Source organism: Anser anser (assembly GCF_964211835.1).
Source record: "Anser anser genome assembly, chromosome: 8".
NCBI classification, from domain to species: Eukaryota; Metazoa; Chordata; class Aves; order Anseriformes; family Anatidae; genus Anser; species Anser anser.
Genome location: NC_139728.1, coordinates 4,356,495 through 4,378,823, shown reverse-complemented (window position 1 = coordinate 4,378,823; position 22,329 = coordinate 4,356,495). Strand labels below are relative to the sequence as shown.

General features: G+C 35.6%; 1 protein-coding gene across 5 annotated transcripts in view; it reads left to right on the top strand.

The window, feature by feature from the left end:
• LOC310903460 (uncharacterized protein) overlaps positions 1-22,329 on the top strand; it is a 490,104-nt gene that overhangs the window by 121,715 nt on the left and 346,060 nt on the right. For 3 of the 5 annotated variants that reach the window (XM_083846779.1, XM_083846778.1, XM_083846777.1), the window contains exons 1-2: positions 830-1,294; positions 2,690-2,818. The exons of the other annotated variants lie outside the window; for them this stretch is intronic. The gene's annotated coding sequence lies outside the window, so the exon portion shown is untranslated. Of the gene's footprint in view, positions 1-829; positions 1,295-2,689; positions 2,819-22,329 lie in introns of those variants that run through there. 5 annotated transcript variants of the gene reach the window in all.

Genomic DNA, 22,329 nt, shown 5'->3' with positions numbered 1-22,329 from the left:
TGAATGTTTTGCCATTCTGGCTTATGGGGGATTAACTTTAAGTAACTACTTAGATATACAATTCCCAGATGAGTTAAATATGCACATAGGGGTTCTTAGGGCTTACAGAATGCTCTTAACAGAAGTGCCTGATACTTTAATGACATGCAAGGTACACATTATACGCTTAATTGCTATTCTGTGCTACTGTGGACAGACACTTCTGTATAGTTTCTGACTAATCTTGTTAAGAACTGGCCACATTTATCCCTTGGTGTCCTTCCTCAGGTAGCAGTTCTGTCTCTTCCCTGAACATCCCGTTCCTTAGAAGAAATATGTTGCATACACCTTTTAACCATTTAAAAGGTGATGGTGACAGCTTACAGTGGAAACATCTACTACTTTTCATTGAGCATCAAAATTTAGACTCAAAAGAAAACTAAGCGATTCACAAGGTCAAAGCAAGAATTGATTTACTGTTTGAAGAATACATGGATGTTTTTAGGTCTGTGCTATTAGGGGAATCAAGTCTCATAATTTTTGTGCTGCTAAATGGATTTGTGTTCAAATGTGACGAAGACTGTAGTCATATTTATGAAAAATAAATTTCAGAGTGTTATTTAAAAACACATGCTTAAAAATTAGTCTTTTCCAAGTAGGTGTGTTTTTCTAAATTACCTTGTAATTTGGTACCTCTCTGGCTGGCAGGTGTTCTGGAAAGTTCTGTCATACAGTTGACTTGGACTGATAAGACTAAATTGAGATTTTCATTTCAGTCTCCCTTCATAAACTTCATTATTATGTAAGAGTTTTCTTCCAACTCTCTCCTCTCCTCTGTATTTTTCTTTAGGACGCACACCTCAGAGCCCTGCGAGCACCACTAGGCCTTAATAGCCATGATTCTCCCACCTGGGCGCTCCCCGCTCCCTCTGCCTCACGGCCAGCAGCCATGTTTGCGCCCAGCACCTGCCTGAGGCGTGCCAGACACGCAATGCTCTCCAGCTCAGCCAGGCCTGGGGCCGGACCCAGCCTCAGGATGGCTTCCCAACTTGGCCTCGGTCCTGCCTCATCTCTGTGGACTTGCACAGCAGTCACTGCACCACAGCCCAAGCCTGACCTGCAGGCTGAATTCCTGGCTTGGCCTTGGACCTGCCTTATCACCGTGGTACTGCCTCCTGGGCTGGGCTCATGGCCGGAGCTGGCCACCACCTCTGGCTTCTCTGTGCTGAGGGAGCAGGTGGACCTCGCCATGCCCTGTCAGTCAGGCATTTGTGGCCAGACCCATGGCACCACCTGCTGCTCTCTAACTGCAAAGGTAAAAATTGTTGCAAATCATGGAGTTAGTCAGAATGTGGGATAGGAGAGAGGTTGGTTTGTTAAGAGATTTGCTCAGCTGCAATTTTAATTCTAGAGGCTACGTTAAAGTTGAGCATATTGCCAGGTAGCTATAAATTTGTCAGACTGAAGCATATTTTTACTCCTGGGCTTGTGATTGCGTGATAAATATGCTAAGCAGGACCCTGGCACACAGAAAATGTTTTCTAGAGGATGAATTAATGTAAAGATAGCATTCTTCTCAGCAGAAGAGAAAGCTGGGCTTATAGCTTCAGGAATCAGTGTTAGCAGAGGAATATGTTACCTGTCTGCAGACCTGCAAAGCATATTATGCCATTAGGTCAAGAGTGGCCAACTTCATTCACCCTCCCTGCCCAGCACCAAACACCTTAATTACAGGAACCTTCCTGAAATTTTTGTCATCCTGAAATTTGCTGTAGGGTAGTGTGAATTTACAGCATCCTAAAACTGGGCTCTGTTTTTCTAGAAGAAAAGTTTTTCAAAGGAGTGGATCACAATTAATGAACAACCATATGACAGTTATTGATGATCCCTCCAGAATATATTACGTATTGGCTTAATACTTTCTTCTTCTAATAAGGCCTAACATGACATAAGGTTCTATCTGAAGGACCTTCTTGCTTTATTAATCTCATTATGACCAGTTGAATTGCTACATTCTCAGTAATGATTAAAACATTTGACTCCCAAGTGTGATATTATAATGAAGATGGAGTTCACAGAATAAGGCATTGTATCATTCTGCAAAGGCTGACAGCAAATTGAAATATGAATCAAACTCCCCAGTGTGATTTCCCTACTATTTCCATGGAAGAACAAATTCAAAAATTTTACATACATACGTACATGTGCAGGTTTCAAAATCCAAATAAGAATGATCTCATGGAAGATATACTTTTGCATTTTTAAATCTTAGAAAATATGATGTCTTCACCATCCGTTTTAAAAGGAGCATGGCTTATGTGAATTGCCAAACTAAAACTGACCACTTGCAATGTAGAATGTTCTCCTCTTCCCATTGCACATATGTTTTTGGGAAAAATCGTGGCCAAATTCCAGTTTGACAAGTTATGTATTTTTTCTTGTTCCATACATGTCTCCTGTAACTGAAAATTTATAAACATTCTTCTTTTCTTGAATGTACCATTTCTCAGTGGAAGAATATAATGAAACATACATTTGTAAGCATGTTTGCATAAAAAACTTCAACTCTTATTAAAAAAAAATTAAAAAATTTTGTGTGAAGAAAGAATCAAACTTGTCTAGAATCAAACTTGTTTGTAAATAATAAAACCAAAAAAATAAGAGTAAGAATAGGAAATAAATTTTAATTCCTCTACTTTTTCTCCTACAGGAGTCTCAAAGGAAATAAACATTGCTGTTCCTCAGCATGAAGATCTAGAATAAAAAAAAACACCACCACCACCAACAACAAAAAAACACAGGAAAGAAGCATAAAGCATGTTGGTCAAGCAATCCTGAGGTATGAAACGAAGTGGGAATTGAAACTGAGTGTGATCATTTTTGTTTAAGGTTTCCCTTGCCTATTGTTTCAGCCAGGTGGAAAGGGTTGTGTTACTTCTCAGAGAATCAGTTAACTCAGCATTTTTCTGATTCAAGAGAGATTTCCATAGGTACAATGCTTTATGTGTACATGCTTCCATGGGCACAATGCATAAAATCTTTCAGGCTTGGCTCTACCCAGTGTGACTATCTTCCAGCAGCTCATCTGTTCCACCACCAAAATCTCACTGACTTGAATTAACTGTGTATTCAATTTCTTTTTCACGCTCTCCCTTTTGCTCTAATTTCCTGTCTAATGGATACATCCACTTCCCCAAGCATTTTTTTCCTGATCTTGGTGAAGGCAGGAAGGGAGTATAACAGAATACTGTATCATCAGGGAAAAAATGTTGATACTTTAATGCGTTTTAAGGCAGTGGTGGAGTCTGGGTTCCAGCACTTAAAAAACTTTGGAGAAACTTCTGTTTTTGTAAACACCTGGGAAATATCCCCCAGGTGTTTAGGGAACTTAGGGTATATTTGGTTTAGGTCATATTGATCTACAAGAGGCTTGTAGATCAAATGACAACACCTGCTGTCATTTCAAATAGACTTTTTTCTAAATTACCTTTATACTGCTGTTTTGGTTTTGAATGCCTCAAATCTTGTTCATATTTTTGCATTTACATTGCTATTTGCAATAATTCTGCTATATAAAATACTAAGGGAGGACAAAAAAGTATTTTGAAGCTCTGAATAGCTAAGTGGAGTCTAATTATCAATGAGGGAGAGAAGCGACCATCCTTTGTGTTGAATTTAGTCTTGTGAGAGACAATGCGTAAGAACATTAGAAAAAACAGTCAGGATGTCATTCTCAGCATTCTTGAGCATTTTATATTTTATGTGTAAAACAAGAAGATAAAAGAAACTGCCCCTCCCTAAGATGGAACCGATGGAATAGATTGTGTTCAAGTGTTAAAAGAAACATGGAAAAAAATCAGAGATATAGTAAGATTTTTTCTGAGTGTCATTTTTATGATTATTTGGTTTATGAGGTCACTTTCTTATGATGCTGTTAAGAACGTTTTACGCACTGAACTAAAAATCATTTCTTTTGTTTATTGCATGGAAGGGGCTGTGAGCTTTTACAGGTTGGCTGATTTCATAATTATATCATTGTTCAGCTGTCAAGCTAATTGAATATTCACTTGGTCTAGGACTGGATAGAGTTTTTCTCATTATTCTTTAAAAAAGACAGCCAAAAGTTGTATCAGGAGGCACCATATTTTTCTTAATGTTCTTTGAAAGCATAACTGCTTCAGGTCCTTATAATACGTGTGATATATATTTACCTTGTCACTGTAATTTGGGCTAAGGCTAGATGTTTTGAATTGGGGCATGGACTCAAAAGTCAACAGTTCACCCAACTTCCATATTTCTGTGTAGTTTTAGTGTTCCAATTTAATTTCATCCTTGCTATCAAAGGAAATTCTCCTTTATACTGTTATACAGAAATTCATATATGATATGTAAGGAAGTCATACTTTTGTCAAGAAGACATGAAAATCATTTGGGTTCTATTGGAAAGAGTTCAAAAAGAAAATCGTGAATGAAACAAGGGAATCTTTCATCTTCCTATTCTGATCTCTTAGTAAACTGTTTAATCTGAAAGTGTGAGTGCACCAATGCAAAATTAGGGTGAAAACTTCTACCCCTTCTGGAGTTTGGAAAAGAAAAAAAAAAAAAAAAAGGTAGTAGTCTGGGTTTATAATTATTTGTAGCTACAGCGGATTAATTTTCTTTCTCAAGAGTTTTTAAATATGACCATATGACATATACCCTAGAAGTTGGTGCTGTATCTACTCTGTGACCAAAATCAAATAAATCTGAGCAATCCAAGGTTTGTTCATTTACTTGTATGGTAGTGGATATATATTAAGCCTATAAGGGTAGTATTTGCTTACTTCACTGTGACTCGGGATCTTTTATTTAAAATGTTTGGACATGTTAGGCAACATAAAATTTTAATTTATAATCTCAAGAAGACAAATAAGTAAAACGTAGAAATGAAATGATTCCTTGCATTAGTTGTGCATATTGATTAAGGTCCTACATACTTCTGCCTTTATTCTATCCATATAGTAAATCTCTTCAAAAATTTACATGTATTTCATTGCCTATAGTTGGTTCTGACCTTTGCCAAAAACTGCTACAAGCCATCAGCTGCTATAGACTTTTCCATAATATTTAGTTACATGTTTTCTTTCAAATAATACTGGCTATTTATATCTCCATAGAGCTCTACTTTTAGTCGCTTACTCTCTCTAGTCCCTAGCAAAATACTGAAGTTATTACAAAGATCAATATGCTTGTAAGAGAAAAGAGTACCAAGGAAGTATTGAAAAGGTATAATGTCTATACACAAGGTAGATACCTCTGCCTGTAATGAAACACAACAGAAGTGTTGGTACAGTGCCACATGCCAGATGCACACAGCTTGATTTGCTATTTAGCTAATCCTATTATGTAAGTAAGTATCTGTGGGCTTGTAGCAAGTGTCCCATTGACACCTTGGAGTGCTGTAACATCTCCAAGGCTGGAAACCACAACTTCTGCACCTTAATGTGTTTGAAACACAAAACTCCTGGTTGAATATCTTCTCTAAAAACTGCTTTTTGTTTGTTTGTTTGTTTTTAATGGTATAATTTATATAACTCATACTTCTCCATATCATTGTTCCAAAGACAATTCAGAAGTCTTATGAAGACGAGAATAGCAAAGTTGATGCTGAGAAAAGAATGAGTGAAGTCCATCTGTTTAGTTTGTATTTACACGACACTTGTGTTAAGCAAAACATACACCTTTAAAATGCATTTCAAAAGGCTGATTCACATAAAGCAAAACCAAACAAATACCTCAGATTCTTTCTGACAGCACTGCAAACATCAGTGCATAGGAGGCAATTCCATTTCATTTTGGAGTAGCTTTACTTGTAAGGAACAGTGTACATTGTAAGCCTTTCATTGTATAGGAAAGTTGTATTTAAGTTCCGGGTATGTTTCTGTTGGTTTCGGGCTCTGTTTCTGTAAGTGCTCTCAGCAGTAGGAAGGAACATGCAGGTGGAAGGCCTTGTTTTCCATTACTTGTCTAATGTTTGTTTTAGGTTGTTGCAGTGTTTTGCTGTTTAAGAAAGGATGGAAATATATATATACTTTTAGCTGGAAAACAGAACATGATGATTTAACCTGTTGATTTGTTCACCTTTGGAGATATGCTTTCATTAGAGAAAGATAAGCCTTACATTGGTAATATTACAGTGCCATGTCATTCTTTGCAAGGCATGAATAAGGCAGTGGCCAGTGAGAGAAAAATCAATGTATAGTCTGGGAAAACAAGAGAGGGTATTGTTGGTATTCTTATTGTTACTTGAAAGGTATTTTTAATATGAAGATTAATGTCCGTAGTATTTTTATCTGAGATTTTGGCAGGACTACATAATGTTTTATTCTAAAAGTTTACAGTTGCATTTATTGAAACATGTAAGGCCTTATTGTTTGCAAATGTTTTGCTTAACCTTGGGAGACTTTGCTCTGTGCGTGCTATATCTTACATGCTATTTTCTTGTTGGTAAGACAGCAAATATTCTACCTAAATATGCAGGTTGCATTTTAAAATTGCTTGGGGGAAACAGTATTTTTAAAATATTCATCTATATTTGTCTCTGTGTAAGCAGGGTGACTGTCAACTTACTAGTTTCTGTTTCCTAAATAATGATGCGTTCCAATTAAAGAATAAATGTGGGACATAAATTTTTTCTAATGATGTTGATCACTCAGAAGGTAGCAAAAGACAGAAGACTGATCGTGTATTTCAACCTATTTGTATGTACAGTCTTGAGTAATAAAATCATAGGAATATCTCCTCTAATTTCTGCCTTGGCCCCCAAAATTAAATCAACTTTACTGTGTATTCTTAATAAATAAATAAATAAAATGGTCTAGCCTTTTCTTAGATATTTTCAGTTACGGAGAGTTTACAACCTCACCTGTCAGGCTATGGTCTGATACTATTTTTTTCCTTACATTGCTGTTTTGCTTAGTCCAAAGAGTTGCTCACTTACAACATGACACTGATTAGCTTCTGTCTTACTGATCTATATATGCTCTGAGTTTATTTACTCAAGCTTTACTGTCAGGACAGAATTAATTTTTGAAGTGTTCATCGATAGAAAGATTAAGTTTTTTGTTAATTTTGATGCATTTTTCCAGTCCCTCTTTCATTCAAGAAGCTGGTGATAACCATACCTTATAAATCAGGAGCTACAAAAGTCAGAAGTATCCAATAATGTTGACTGTTACATTTAAGACAGTTAGGGCCTGTTTAGAGTTTGTTGTGTCATTGTCTCCAGCCTCAACGATCAGTTCTGCCACAGTAGAGAAGTAGATTATACTGTGTCCCTCTGATTAGGCTCCTGGCAAAACAGGGTGGGATATTCAAGTCTTTGTCCAATTTTCTGTGGAGCTTTTCTGACAGGGGAAAGATGAAACTATGAGTTCTGTCCAGGCTTTGGAAAGGACTACATTTGATATGAGGACAGTTACCTTGGCCTGTTTGCTTAGCCTGTGTCCCCCAACACAGTAAGTCTATCTCATCTGCTCTTTCATTTTTTATGAACCTCATTATATCCTCCTTTCCTGCAGCTCCTCTCTTCATTCATTCATCTCAAATTCCTCTAGTCACATGCTCCATTTACTTGACGTCACTGGTTCTCCACGCTCGCCTACAACAAAGCTCTCATAGGCCTGTTCCTCTCTGTGTCTGACTAGAGATCTGCTCTTGCCCCCTTGCACCCCTGTGTTACAGAACAATCCGTGTCCCTTCTAGTTCCTTCTGCTGTTGTTCTGATGTGTTTTTGACCAAGATGTAAAACAAAGAATTAAATGGCATGGCACTTGAAAGAGTTAGTCATAGTGTGACATAAGTTCAGGTTACAATATACAATACAACAAAGTTATTGTTCCTCAGCATCTCCATAAAAAGCTGTCACTAAATTTAGGTATTCACATTCTAACTTCATGAATATATAGTAGGTAGGGCTCACTTGTGCTTTACATAGAACTGCCACTGAGTTCCATGGGATTAGGAAGGACACGATCGAACTGTTAATGCAATTTGTGGTCCCTTTGGGGGCAATAAACAGATTCTTTTTAGTTAACTCCACCTGTTTTCGCTTCTGTACCCTTGCGATTATCCTGAAGGAGAGGAAAGTATGATGTGTGAAATAAAATGGCTCTGTGGTAAAAGCCATGAGAACTTTAATACCTGACTAGTGTTTTTAAGTTCTATTCTCCACTTATATTCTCATGTAAATAGCTTCTAAGAGCTCTATTAAAAAGTTCCTTTATCAGGGTCAGAGAATCATCAAAGCCAGCAAACTAGAAGTTGAATTGGAAACCAGATGCTTGGAAGAAATGAGCAGCATTTGGCCGTGAACTACCTTTAACCAAGATTTAATTACAATATTCATTACTTCAGAGACTAGAATTCAATATGACAATCTTAAGGGAACAATAGTAATAAAATAATGAATGAAAAGTTCTAAAAATATTCAGCCAAGTGAGAGAGTATATCTATGTCGGTAAAACAAACTATTATAATTAAAAGTCATCTAATTTCAAATGTGATTGTTTTGTGTAGCCTTTAGAGAAAAAGGATAAAAAGAGAAACCACTGAAAAAACTGATTTATTTTTTGCTTGTGCTCCTGCTGGGTGCTGAAGAGCGTTATTCTGTTAGTTATGAGTGCTTTCTGCTAATATGGGTCAATCACGCATATATCTTCCTGTAATCACTCTGACCTTTTCTTCACTACTAGCCCAATTCCAGCGCTATCGCTCCAATGTGGAGCCCCAGCCCATCTGGTAAGTGATGGAAGAGCCCAAAGGTCAAGGGCTGCTCTTGCAGAATATACCTGATTGCTTGTCGTAATGTCCTTCCTTGCAAATTATAGATCATTACTGTGTGATTTTGTTTTAAAGCAGGTAATTCACATGTGACCCATTTGGATTCTGCAGCACAAGAGTATTTTGACGCTTATTTCAACTGTACTTTCTGCAAAAATTCTTTTAATCTTTGCTTCACGATAGCAAATACATTGTAAGAAACCACATATCAGCTCTGGGCACCTCTTAAAAATTATAAAACTGACCTGGGGGTCCAAGTGTCAAGCAGTTGTTTTCCAAATGTCAGAAATTTCTGAAACTGCATTTACATTGGCATTAATATTCTTATTTGCACTACGTTGTAAGATACTGATATTAATCCTTTACTGTATATTAAAGGCACATTTTTTGTAGATAATATGTTGCAGCTGAGTGGTTCCGGGTATCGTTCCCTGCTGTTACCTTTATCAAGCTGCTTAAATTGCCATCACCTGTAAACATCCTAGGCCCCTCTGAAGAACTACCATTGATCTTAGTGAGTTTTCTGGTAACCCATGGAAGAGAACAAAGAATACTGCTTTTTAAAACACTATTTTCAGTATCATTTTTACACCTGACTACCACATTTTCTTTTTCTCTTAGGCAGACTTTTTTTTCCCCTAGATCACAATAGCATAAGTATGTTTTGAAGACTAAAATATGTATTTAAAACATGTTTTCTTCCAATCTGAAATAAAAAAAATCACTTCTGAAAAAACAGCCTTTTGGGTTGTTTTTGTTTTATCAGTCAGTTTGGCTAATCTGCAGAGGATGCTATTTGGAAACATTGCATAAAGCATTTTCTTTTCTGTTTCATATATACATATGTGTACAAGAATAATATTGTCCTGTCACTGCCCTCATCTTTTCCTTCATTTTTAAGCATTTCATGTACTGCTATATGGCCCTAATGAGTCAAACTGCTTAGTGTTTGATTTGATCGGATTTTAAAATCTATTTGATGAATTAGGACTTTTGAGATGCACCTTTTTATACAGAAAGTATTGAGCACATAAAGAAATGTATGTAGGTAATTCTGTTTTCAAATTCTGCTCCTAAAAAATTAAGTAGATGTTACCTAAACAAGTACAGAAAATGAAAACAACAACAAAAAAAGGCAACAAACAAACAAACACACCAGAAACTAAATATATTTCCTGGAATATTTTCTTCAGCGGGGGTATATATCTTCTTTAAAATGAAACCTATATTTTTATGTTGTTTTATAAATCTGTGTTAGTCAAAGATGGAAGAGATGTGGACAGAATATGAAGAGGGTAAACTCAAGTCATTTTTAGTGAACCATTGTTAGAGTGTTATGTTGTGAAGAAAATATATGCAATGAAAATTCTGAATTCATATGCTGTGGGCTGTATAATGGTCAATAGCTCCTGACTTAAGAAAAACTATAAAGCATCTGTATTTTCCCTACAGACAGATATCAATCTAGATTATAGATAACTCAAAAGCAAAATTTGGACCCAAATATGGACTCAGCAGTTTGTCTGAACAGGAGTTGTCTGTAAATAGTAGATATTGGATTAGACTTGACAGCTTGACTAAAGCTCTTGTGGGCCCCTATGGAGCCTTATGTTGCAAACATTTTTCCAAATATATTGCATTAAACTTGTACATTAATCTGTATACCTGACTTAAAATGTAATAGTTTATTTGCTTTGATTTGCATTATTTTTCTTCAGTAATTTAATCTCTTAAAAATATAAAAAAAACACTTCACTTGTTCAGAGGAAAGTAGCATTTCTGTGAATAAATTCCATCAAAATGATTTACAGAAGAAACCATGGTGTATATTGCTCAGAAATTAGCCTAACAGTATTTTTCAAATAATACCTATATGAGATGGGAGGAAGATGAATTACAGGATGACTCCTTGAGATGGAATTTCCACTAGCAATATTATGATTCTGGTCTAATCTCCCTCTTCCTTTTATACCATCTACACGCAAAGCATTGGTACATCTCAAGGTATTAATAATAACATTTTTTATTGTAAGTGCTGTCAGGAGTTCCAGACAAAAGTGGAAAAAAAGTGAATGAATGCTCTGACATGTTCAAAGAGGACATGTAACTAGTCAAGAGAACAGGAAACTGAAACAACTGACGATTTTCTTTTTGCTCATGAAATAAAAAGTGATGTTAAGGATCATTCACAAGTTCACTGACTAGATATTTTAGAAGAAATTATAAAGAAAAGAAATATTAAAATAGTTGAAATAAATTAGGGATGTCTTTTTGGTGTAAGTTAAAAACATACTTATTTTTTTTCTAGGAACTTTTAAGCATGGCTGAAAAATAGGAACGAGGGCCAGGAGAAAGGGGGCCAAGAGTGGTCTAGGTAGATATTTTTGTCCAGTCCCTCTGTCTTCAAATTTGAAGAGAACTCTGAATCACGTTATGTCATACTGTGTACATGGGCACAGAATCAGCTTTCATTTGTGCTTGGCATGGCTTTTATATGCAAACCCATGTTTGAGTTAGTGTTGACTTCCATCATTATGTTATTTAAGATACATGCCAGTGGTATCTCCATAATAACACAAGCAAGAGACAAAAAATCTATATATGGCAGCTTTGAATTCTGGTACCAGAGTACAGTAATACTCTTCTATGCCCTAGCTATGTCCTTTGCACACCCTCCCACTACACTTGATGGGACTACTTCTGTGTTTGTTTAAATTCTGAAGGCCAAAACAAAGAAATTACCTTACTAAAAATACAGCTGTAAGACATACATGTGATAAAAGTCTCATTGAAGTTTAAAAATTTACAGTGACCAATGATTTCACCTTAGAATTCCTACTTACACAAATCTTTCTGTCACCCTACTGAGGAAAATTTCTTTGGACAATGCACAAGAACCTTCTTATTCCTTTGATAGGATGAAAGATTTAGTTTTTTTTAAATAAATATTTATTGCTGCTTTGCCAAGGTCAAACCACAACGGGCACAAAAATCACTTATGGCTATCATATGTCATATCCTCCATTTAGATAATGTTTTGACCACAACTTCATCCCTTTATTTCTTTATCAACACTAAAAGCAGACAATTACAATATTTTTTCTATACATCATTTCCACAGCTAGGTAATGTAATTTATAATGTTACATATAGTGATACAAAGCTTTAAAAAACCAACAACAAACAAGTGTTTTTAAGAACTTCTGAGGGAGGCACATTTGACCAGAAGATAGATTATGTGCAAGTTGTGCTTTCTAAATTAACGCTCTCTCTCTGCTATGTTAAGCTTTATCTACATCAATCAAATGTGTTGATTAGTATTTTCCTTTCATTTATTATTGAAGAAGAATAAATGCTTACTAGTAGCTACAGATTCTGTTTTTTAGTTCCTTGTAAGTGAGTTGTCTTAAATTGGAAATGCAGATGATATCCATTGCAAAGCTTTAGTCTGAATATGTATTGTGGATGCCTATTGGAAATAATATTTTAAAGCCACGCAGCCAAATAACTTGTTTTTATAAATTTAGATTTAAGCCTCCAAGAGCCTTAGATTATATATATTCAGTATGGTTCATTTCAGTTATTTCTAAAACTGTATTGGTATTTTAATAAAAGAAAAAAAAAACACTTCTCAATGTGCTTTCACTTGTTGTGTATATGTTCTGACTTGTGAAGAAAGAGAGTCAGTTTCAAGTTTTATGTTACATTATGAATGAGTATTCCAAAATATATTGATTGTCATCCTTAGACTTGAGATAGGTCTATGCCATATTAGCACTAATGCAGCATGTAAGAGCAAACAATGGTGAGAAATACAGTGTGAGTTGTAAGTTGGGAAAGCAACTGTGAGTACAAAGCTGGAATTCTTGGTTTCCTCAACAGCTTACGCTGAAATTATGTGCTTTGCATAAAAGGGTAAAGCGAGCCTTGGTGCTACCTGGGCTTGCCTTTTTCTCTTGTTCCCCACCCCCCTTAATTGTATTGCTGAGCCTTTTCTGGGTTACTTCAGAGTCAGTGTTAGCATTGTTACCATTTTAAGCAAGGACTGATTTCTGTGTTTTAATTAGATCTAAAATTTTCATTAGAGTGTGTCAGAAGACAGTGTGTGAGATATCACTGTTTTAGTATTAAAGTAATATTGAGAGTTGTATGGAAAGTTGAAATTGCTGTCTAATTTGTGGAGAATTTGATGGTGAATTCTCTTCAGTTTTGTCAAACAGTTCCAGCATAGAACAACTGGTGCTCTTAAATACCAGGAGAATGCACGCTGAAAAGCTGCATCCTGTGGTGTTGCACAAGTAAGTATTTGCTGTACTTTGACGTTGTTACTCCATTTTACAGCTTGTGCTGGTTCTGTGGTTTAACCACAATACAGCTGTAATAATGCTGAGATAACACAACTTAAAGCACTGTGGCTGTTTTGTGAATAGAGGGAGTGAATGTATTTTGTGATGTATTTTAAGTTGTTAAATTGGATTGCTCCAGTCCCGTGTATAAGTTTTAAATATTTCTTTTCATATGTCATTCACTCTCAGCACACAGTGCTGCTCACAGAAATCATACATCTTTTTCTGAAACACTTTGTCTATGCCATCACTTTTTCTTTTTTCCAGTTGAGAGCTGGCCAGTATATTGGAGCAATCATTTCTCATACCGGAATAGCAATGAGAATCTCAGTTCTACTTATTTAGTATTGCTTCTTGCTAAACATATCCCAGGTAGTAATGGTGCCATTTCTTCAGATATCAATATGACAGCAGTAACAAATGTGCCTCAACTATATGGACTGATAAGCCTTGACTACATATAATAAATACTTAGAGTAAACACAAATGGAGAGAGAATACAAAATGTAGAGTGCATGCTGATGTGAGATGGATATGTTGTGAATGCCAATAAAAATTTCATACATTTAATGTTCTTATATTTTCTTTTATTCCAGAATTGTTTTAGACTGTATTTTGTCTTTCTAAATAATAATAATAATAAAAAAACACCTGTATATCATTTCCATCATTGAAAGTAGGTGCCTCACTCTGTAACCAAATATACAAGGTTTTTCTAGCATCCAACAAAACTAAAAGAAACATCATGGCATTATTCTTTAAAAACAAATGGTGTGGTGAAATATTGTAGGATTTTAAAATAATTTTATGTCCCATTGGAGCTCCTTTAGATCAGTATTGGAGCTGAAGATTTCAGAATGTTATTGTAACAAAAGAAGACAAAAAATTTGGTAGGAAATGTCTATGTTTACCCAGAGTATTCTGTGCATGGGCCAGATGCTCACAGGTTGTAGTGCATGCTAGTGTGAAGAATTCAAAGCCTTGTTTTGGTCTGTGCATTTTTTATTACCTGTGTTTGCATTTGAGATTTTCTGTATATCCTTGCAGATCAAATATTCTTTGTACCAATCATCTTATATGCTTCTCATTTATAGCGTGCACTTGACACAGCATTACTGATGCATTTTTGATTCCATCCAGGTGTCTGGCTGTGAAATATGGCATGCATATTCTCTGACTGGGTTGCCTTCCATGCCAAAGTAGTGCTGCAAAATCTCATCCACTGTTAAGCAAAGATGTTTGTGATTACTCAGGAGGAGACAAACAAACAAACAAAAACAAACACACCAAAAAAAATCAAACAATGCAAGTATGTGTTTCTGTCACATCAGTCAATTTTAGTAAAGTGGCAGATGTATTTATTTAATTGTGCAATGACTGTGAGACCTTTACTGGGATGTTCTGTACGGCCTGATTATCTGTGTTCAAGAAGACTTGTTCCAATTGAAATAACTGGGCAGGTGAAGCAGGTAGAAGTTCAGCATATTAAAGGAAAGGGATTTTATGAGAATAGTTGAACATCTGGCTTATTTAGGGTGGAAGAAGTGTTTGCATGCTAATATGATTGCTTTCTGTAAATAGATTAGTAGTAAGAGGTAGGAAGGAGTAAAGGGTTTTTGTGTCTGTGTGTTTAGCAAGAAGTCTAGTTTGCAGTATAATGGTGAAGAAATTTACTTTCAAGTATTCATACCTAGGTTGGAAATTAGAAAACATTTGAATCTGTTAACATGTTAACATAGCAATATGTTCAATACTCCTCTGAGGAGTGGAGGAAGGATTAAGTTACAAGATTATCTGTCAGTAAGTACTTGTGGTCTCTAATATAGATTTATGAAATATGACATAAGGGATGGGGTCAATTTATAAAAAATAAAAATAAATTTTTTTAATAGCACACTTGTCTGCGAGAAAGATGATGTCTCTTTCCATTTGTGTATAATGGCTTTTCAGTTCTGCTGATTAATGGTAAGGGAGAGTGTTGGATTTTTATTTGTTTGTTTGCTTGTTTTGAGCCATTAAATTTTTTTATTGCATTTTGGTAATGTAGAATGTAAATTATTGACCAGGCCTTGATTTTCTGTCCTACCTAAGTCTTTTAAGTTGTACTAAATCGAATAATCTCTTATACTACAGAATTATAAAGATATTCTTAAATATATTGTTTTTTAATTTCTATCATTCACTTTCTGGAAGTGTTTCCATGTTGTGATCTGTACAAAGAATATAATCAATGTCTTTACCTTGAGAATTTTTGTGGAGGTTACATTCCTGAGTGCATTTCAGAAAACTCTTGACTGTTGTATAAAAGCTGCAAATACAGTGCTGCTCTGGTATTGCAGATTCTTCATCTGACAATGAAGCTGTTTCATAGCCTAAATTATAATGGTGTGAGGGTTTTACAGATTAGCTGAATCCTATTCACTCTAAGACTATTGGAGAATATAAATAACGTCGTTTGAAGTGACTGTTTCCTTGTTTTCTTGAAATGAAAACATTTTCTTCTTTTCTGGGTCAATGGGTATTTTGGCCCACTTGATACCACTTCCTGAAAATACTTTCTCAGAGTGGTTCACTTGCCATTGAGATAGAAGGTTTTGAAGAGCTGCATGAAAGCAAGCACTATTCAAGGATTCTATATTCAATTTTGAAAGTGGCTTCCCAGTAAAGAAAACAGTATATTTAAGTACAGGATGGGGAATTGGAAACTTACGTCTCTTAATTCAATACACATCATACTTGAGATCACCATTTTCCATGGAATTGTGTATGTGTGGACATGTGCCTACATCTATTCCTAGCGAAATGGATGGAAAAGTCAGTTATTTTTCTGGGTATGTAAAGTTTAGTTTTAGCATCCACTGTTATGCTTAATAACCGTTAAAATAAATACAGACCCAACAAAGTACTCATTATGAGATTTTTTCCTTTTGATACACTGTTGAGTATGTTATACCTACACAGATACAAAACATTTTGTTAACATACAAGACTGTGCACACGCTAACACTGATAGTATTTCTGGTGTTTTTGTTGTTGTTGTTTGTTTTTTGTTTTTTTCTTTTTAAGATTGTCAGTCACTTTGTTCTCTCGTGGTATCATATAGATGAGAACATTCTGGAAAGATGAGATTTAAAATCTACGAGGGTTTCGTTGTTGTTGCATTTGGTTTTGCTAAATTTGAAAGACACTTCATTCAGCAAGGTCTGAAGTCTGTTCATACAAGTTTCCAAACAAGCCAGGTCACTCATCCTCATTCTAAAGGCTGAGTGAACTTTAGCTAGTGGGCACTTTATAGGATGGTTTGTTGCATAGTAATGCAATTTTCATGTAGTGACAGCTGCTATTGCATGATCCTCCATGAAAGCAGAATAAATTTACTACTACATGGATGATGAACTGCTATTTACAAGATTTAAGAATTCCCCAAACTGATCCAGGCTAGAGACAGAGTAACAAAAACAAACAAATTGTTGTGTGAAGGATGATTCCCATCACCTTCCCAATTCTTTGTTGTATATGCTTATTATGGATCAAAATAAATTCTTTGATGATACTTTCCACTTTAATGTGTAGGATTCATTCTCAATGACTCTAAATAACAGTAAGAATATTAAGAAAGACATCCAAGAGAGACACCACCAAGAGAGACATGGAGCTCCTGGAAAGAGTCCAGCAGAGGGCTATGAAGATGATTAGGGGACTGAAGCATATGTCTTTTGAGGAAAGGCTGAGAGAGCTGGGCCTGTTTAGCCTAGAGAAGAGAAGGCTGGGAGGGGATCTTATCAATGTACATAAAAATCTTAGGTGAGAGTGTCAAGACCATGGGAACAGAGTCTTTTTGTTGGTGCCCAGAAACAGGACGAGAAGTAATAGGCACAAACTGAAACACGGGAAGTTCCATCAAAATATGAGGAAAAAAATCTTTACTGAGCAGGTGACAGAGCACTGGAACAGGTTGCCCAGGAAGGCTGTGGAATCTCCTTCTCTAGAGATATCCCAAACCCTCCTGGATGCTATCCTGTGCAACGTGCTCTAGGTGACTCTGCTTGGCAGGGAGGTTGGACTAGATGATCTCCAGAGGTCCCTTCCAACCTTGGCCATTCTTGATTCTGTAAGATCTTACGCAACTAAGTGCTTCTATAAAAGTGATACCTATGTTTTAAGAGAGAAGTGTTTGCATTTAATATTCTATCTAGAATATGTTGCTTATATCTAGATTTTACAGGAAAGGATTCTGTTAATTGACCAGAGATTTATTTCATATTCCCAGATCAGCTGAGTAACTGATTCTGAGCCTTCTCCAAGGTGAACTTTGTGAAAGTTTTAACCTGCATGCATTTTTGATACATTTGGAAATTGAGTTTAATTTCCAGCATGCCTATAATAATTCCATGTCTTGTTAGATTAATGTCATACTTCATACTTACCTTAAGAAAATGTCTTCAGAAATGTCTTTCTTAGAGCTAAAACTAGAATTGGGTCTTAAAGATTAATCAGATAGTGGGTAACTTGCTTTACATAAGGTGGAAATACAGGCTGGAAATAATATTTTAAGCAGCACAGTTATTCATTGACATGATGTATTTTCATATGTTAATAATCTTTGATTTCAAATTTGGATAATTGCCACTGGGACTAGCAGATGAAATCTATTTTTGGTTTCTTAGGAAAATATTATTGAATTTTAAACCAATTAAAAACCTCTTAATCTGTCACCTTCTGTGATTTCCTGCTCTGCCTCACAATTGTGTTAAATCAAACGCGTATCAGTGGCAGAGATCAGGTTACTGTTTTTCCCCAAATACTTCATGCAATAATTTTTCATTGTTTTTTTTTTTTTGGTTTGCTTTCTCCAGCTGCAAATATGGGTATATTACAAAACGATACTCTCTCAAGCTGTTTCGTCGTTCTTGTGGGGAGCAGTAAAGGAAACTGATAATTTTTCAGTTTCTAATCCCATTGACCTTATGAGTATCTGAATAAGTCTTTTTTCATGTGTAAGAAGCTTGCATGAGTACTGTGTTATTGAACTAATTTGTGTTAACGATCATCCCTAAAGTATATTTCTGTCTGATGCTGTCCTCAGTCTGCAGGCTTTGTTTTATTGTGATAAGATTGTGTGACATATTTTCCTGTCCATTACTTAAAGATGGTATCAGTGAGATAAATTTATCTTAACTTCCTTTGCAAACCTAGTGCATGCAGGGGGTGTTCTCCATCAGACCTGGATTTTATCTACTAGTTGAAAAGAATAAAAATTTGTCACTTAAAAGTACTCTTTGCCTTCTGAAAGGGCTGTAGGAAGCCTCTCTGTAGAAATTGTAAAGCTTTTCAAACAGCTTTTTAAGTTTGTGTGTGTGTGTGTGTGTGTGAGTACTTTGTCCTCCTAGTTCCTTTATGTAAAAAGCAGGCTGCTTAAAACATGGGGAAAAAAAAGCTTTAAAAGTTTTAGTGCAATAGATTTCTTTCCCTAGGAGCATGGAGGACTTTATTATATACCTCCTGTTTTGTTTTTTTATCTTTCATAATACATTCTCTGGTCCTTGGGCTCTGTCAGAGAGAGTGGTGATGTTTCTGAGATGCATCCTGCCAATATTGGGTCAGATGGTTAATAGCGTTAGACTGGGGAAACCATGCTGCCTGTTTCTCACACCTGTTTTACATTTATATGAGCCATTGTTCTGTGTGATTGAAAAAGCCCCAGCTGAAAGATACCATAGTTACAAAGCATTCGAACAGTTTTAAACAAGCATTTGGCTGGTTTTCAGACAGTATCCTGCTGTAATTTCTCTATAATTGTAACTGTCATTTTGCATTGAGATAACTATAGGGGGGGTGAAATCCTCTTTACAGAATATGTATATAATCAGAATATATTTTGAAACAGATACGTATAGATGCTCTCTTCTGAATTCTCTGTAGAAATTCCAACATAATTTGGAAAAAAAATTATATAAAATTAGAATAATGTAATGTATATTCATACAATGTTTCCTAACTGATCTCTGCCAAATTATATTGTTCAATTAGATTTATTCATTCTACTATAAAATTTAAGAATTGATAATCCATCAACCTCACATTAGAAACTGGTAATATATTTTCCTTATTTTATGATTACATATTTCAGATTACACATTACAAATATTCTGCAAGGACAGCTTGACTTCCAGTTATCCACAACTCTGAGCTGATGAAGGAGTTGTAGACTGCTAAAAGACAGGGAATTAAGTTCTCTTGGCAGGGAAAGAGAAATATTTCAGAATATAGAACTTATCACTGATGAAAAAAATGCATACACTATATGTAAAAAACAACCAATCCCCCCACCCCCCAAAAAAAAAAAAAAAAAAAAAACACAGACATGAGCGATTCACAGTGGTAAATACTTTCACTGATTGAGGAATGGACTTCGTTTCTAAAGCTGGGACCTTTCTAAGTCTTTCTCAGTCCATCTTGTTTGTTAACTAGCAATAACAAAATCAGTTATTAGGAATTATTATTATTTTTTATTTTTTTTAAAGCCAGGTTGTAAGAAAGCAAGCTCTGACTTAGCTTAGCTGTTGCTTTTCTGTGTTTATCTTTTCAAAGATTTTTTTTCTGCCCAGCCAAGATCTCATAACCATTTGTGGACTGCTGTTGCTTAACCTTGTAATGAGGTCTTACCCCACTTATTTTTAGCTGTAAATTATGAAGAATAAGTCTTTCAGAAGTATCAGTTGATGGCATATATATCTTCCACTTGGAGTACCTGTCTTAAGTATCTATGGCCATACTTGTTGGGGAAGGAAGAGGGCCCTCCTTTGAAGGATAGTTCAGAGCACTTCTGTTTGAAACATTCTTTTGAGAAGGCCTTGTTTCTAACTATGGTAGAAGTAATTAGGATTACAAATCTCCTAATCTGGTAGCATCAGTGCCCTCTGATAGTTTGCAGAAATCATTTCAAAAGCAGAGAAAATTTAAAGAAAAAGTAATTTATCAAGCAAAAATTAGCCTTGCAGTCTAAATGACAGGAACAACTCAGTCATCATGCCATTGAATTTGTGTGTGACTGAATTTAGTTTTTTTTTTTTCTCAATTCATCATTTCATCATGTTGCTTGGAATATATGTGCTTTAATATACACAGTAGGAATCACTTCAGCATATGATGTATATATTAAATATGCTAGAGAAGAGAATGATTGGATGTGAATAGTTTCAGGTGTTGTGGGGAGTGAAGCTGAAAGTAAGGGGAGATCATGGGTATAGCAGACTATAAGAATGAGAACTTCAGCCGGACAATCCTCTATTTCTGTAAGAATTTTTAAAGGGTGAAAAAGTCAATGAAAGACTAAGCATGGAAAGACAATCATGTCTGTACCCCCTTCCATTTTTTAAAAATATTTTCTGCAAGCACATGTTCATGCTGAACTGAGAATTTGGATCAGCCCTTTTATGCAGTCACCACCATACAGGTGGAGATTGTTGCCCCTTAGCTGAGATGTGATGAGTTTCATAAATGTTATTAGTCTGCTGCTAATGCCAGGCAGCTTTGACTTCGAAGTAATACCTTCTAAAGGGAAGAAACCTTGCTTGCTCAATGGTAACATGAATGCTCCAATAGCTGTTGCGATAATTCTGAAGGAAGAGAAGGAAATGGCTGTTGAAATGTAAATATGATACTGTTATAATGACTAAACTCCTAAGGGTAATCAGATGAGAGAAAAGCGAAGATACAGAGAACAAAACTTGGAGGAAAAAGTTCATCCCAGCTTGTCTTTTTATTGTTAAATGTCTAGTGGGTACTGCTGGCACCGAAGCTACAGTTTTCAAGTACAAATCCATTGGCTCAAAAAACTGAAAACAGAAAAAATGACCATCCTGACAAACTTGCATCCAAAATGCTTCATGTCAGGAATGATATAGCAGCTTTATGTTCACTTTGTATGTATGTTCAGGAACTTTTGGTCCATGGAGTTTAAGATCAATATCATGCTGGTCACAGTGTACTCCTAAGGGAACAGTTGAAGAACACGTACCTTCTTTTTAATTAATGGGATCAGGGTTTTGTTGATATAATTAACTACTGCAAAGTAGTCAGAGACTAAAATATTCACTGAAAATATGTTTTGTATTATGTAATAATATCAGTGTGGTTACATAATACAACTGAAAAACATAAATATTAAAGAAATTAGTCTTAGCGGAAGCGTTGGAGGAGCTTCAGATAAGTTCTACAGATTTGTAAAATCAGTCTTTACATATTTTAAGCTTTATTTGATCCTTTACTGCATGATCTCCTTTTGTCATCTTCCCTTGCTTCCTTGGAAGGTGTTAGAAATTCAGAACAGATGGGTTAATTGGAGGCAGCCCAAAGGTGGAAGCTTATTCGTGTCCCTGCCCATGGCAGGGGGCTGGAAAATCTTTGAGGTCCTTTCCAACCCAAGCCATTCTATGATTCTGTATGGCTTAACTTGGTATTTTATTGAAAGGAATCAGACTATATTCTCAGGCCCTTGGAAGTCAGGTTTTTCTAACTCTCTTAACTTATCAAATATGGTTTGGAGAACAAATACTGTGAAGAGTGGCAGAATCCTGATAATAATCCTGATACTCTTTAATATTTTATCAAGCACATTTGTTTGTTTGTTTTTATCAAACAATTTATTTTAGAGTTCATTATAGAAGTATGGGGGAAAAAAAAACACCTTTCTGGAGTACAGTAACGAATTGGATATCATGTTGCACTGAGAGAATCTTTTCCTAAAGTGCTTCAAAAAAATGTAAAAATGCTAGTTCAGTACTTCCTTTGGGACAGGAAACTGGGGACAAGTGTTGTTCCTCAGGGATCCGTTTCAGGATCAATATGTTAGAGAACCACTACGTATCTTTACCTGAAGTATCCATCTTCTTAATAAAGGCCTTTGTGAGAAGTAATCTGGATTACTGTTAACTATTCTGGTCAATCATGTCTAAGAAAGATTAATTGGAAATAGAGTAGCTGCAGACTATATGGGGGAAAGGACAGGGAATAAGGGAGCTTGGCTTATTTAGTCCTGAAAGGCAAAGGTTAAGAAGGGATGTGATTACTTTATGTAAATATATTAGGGAGGGAAAAGAACTAAGTTGAAGAACAGTGCTGGCAGAAGAAGAAACAGCTCTGAATTCCCAAAGTGTAATTAGAGGAGCAATCAGGTCATAAA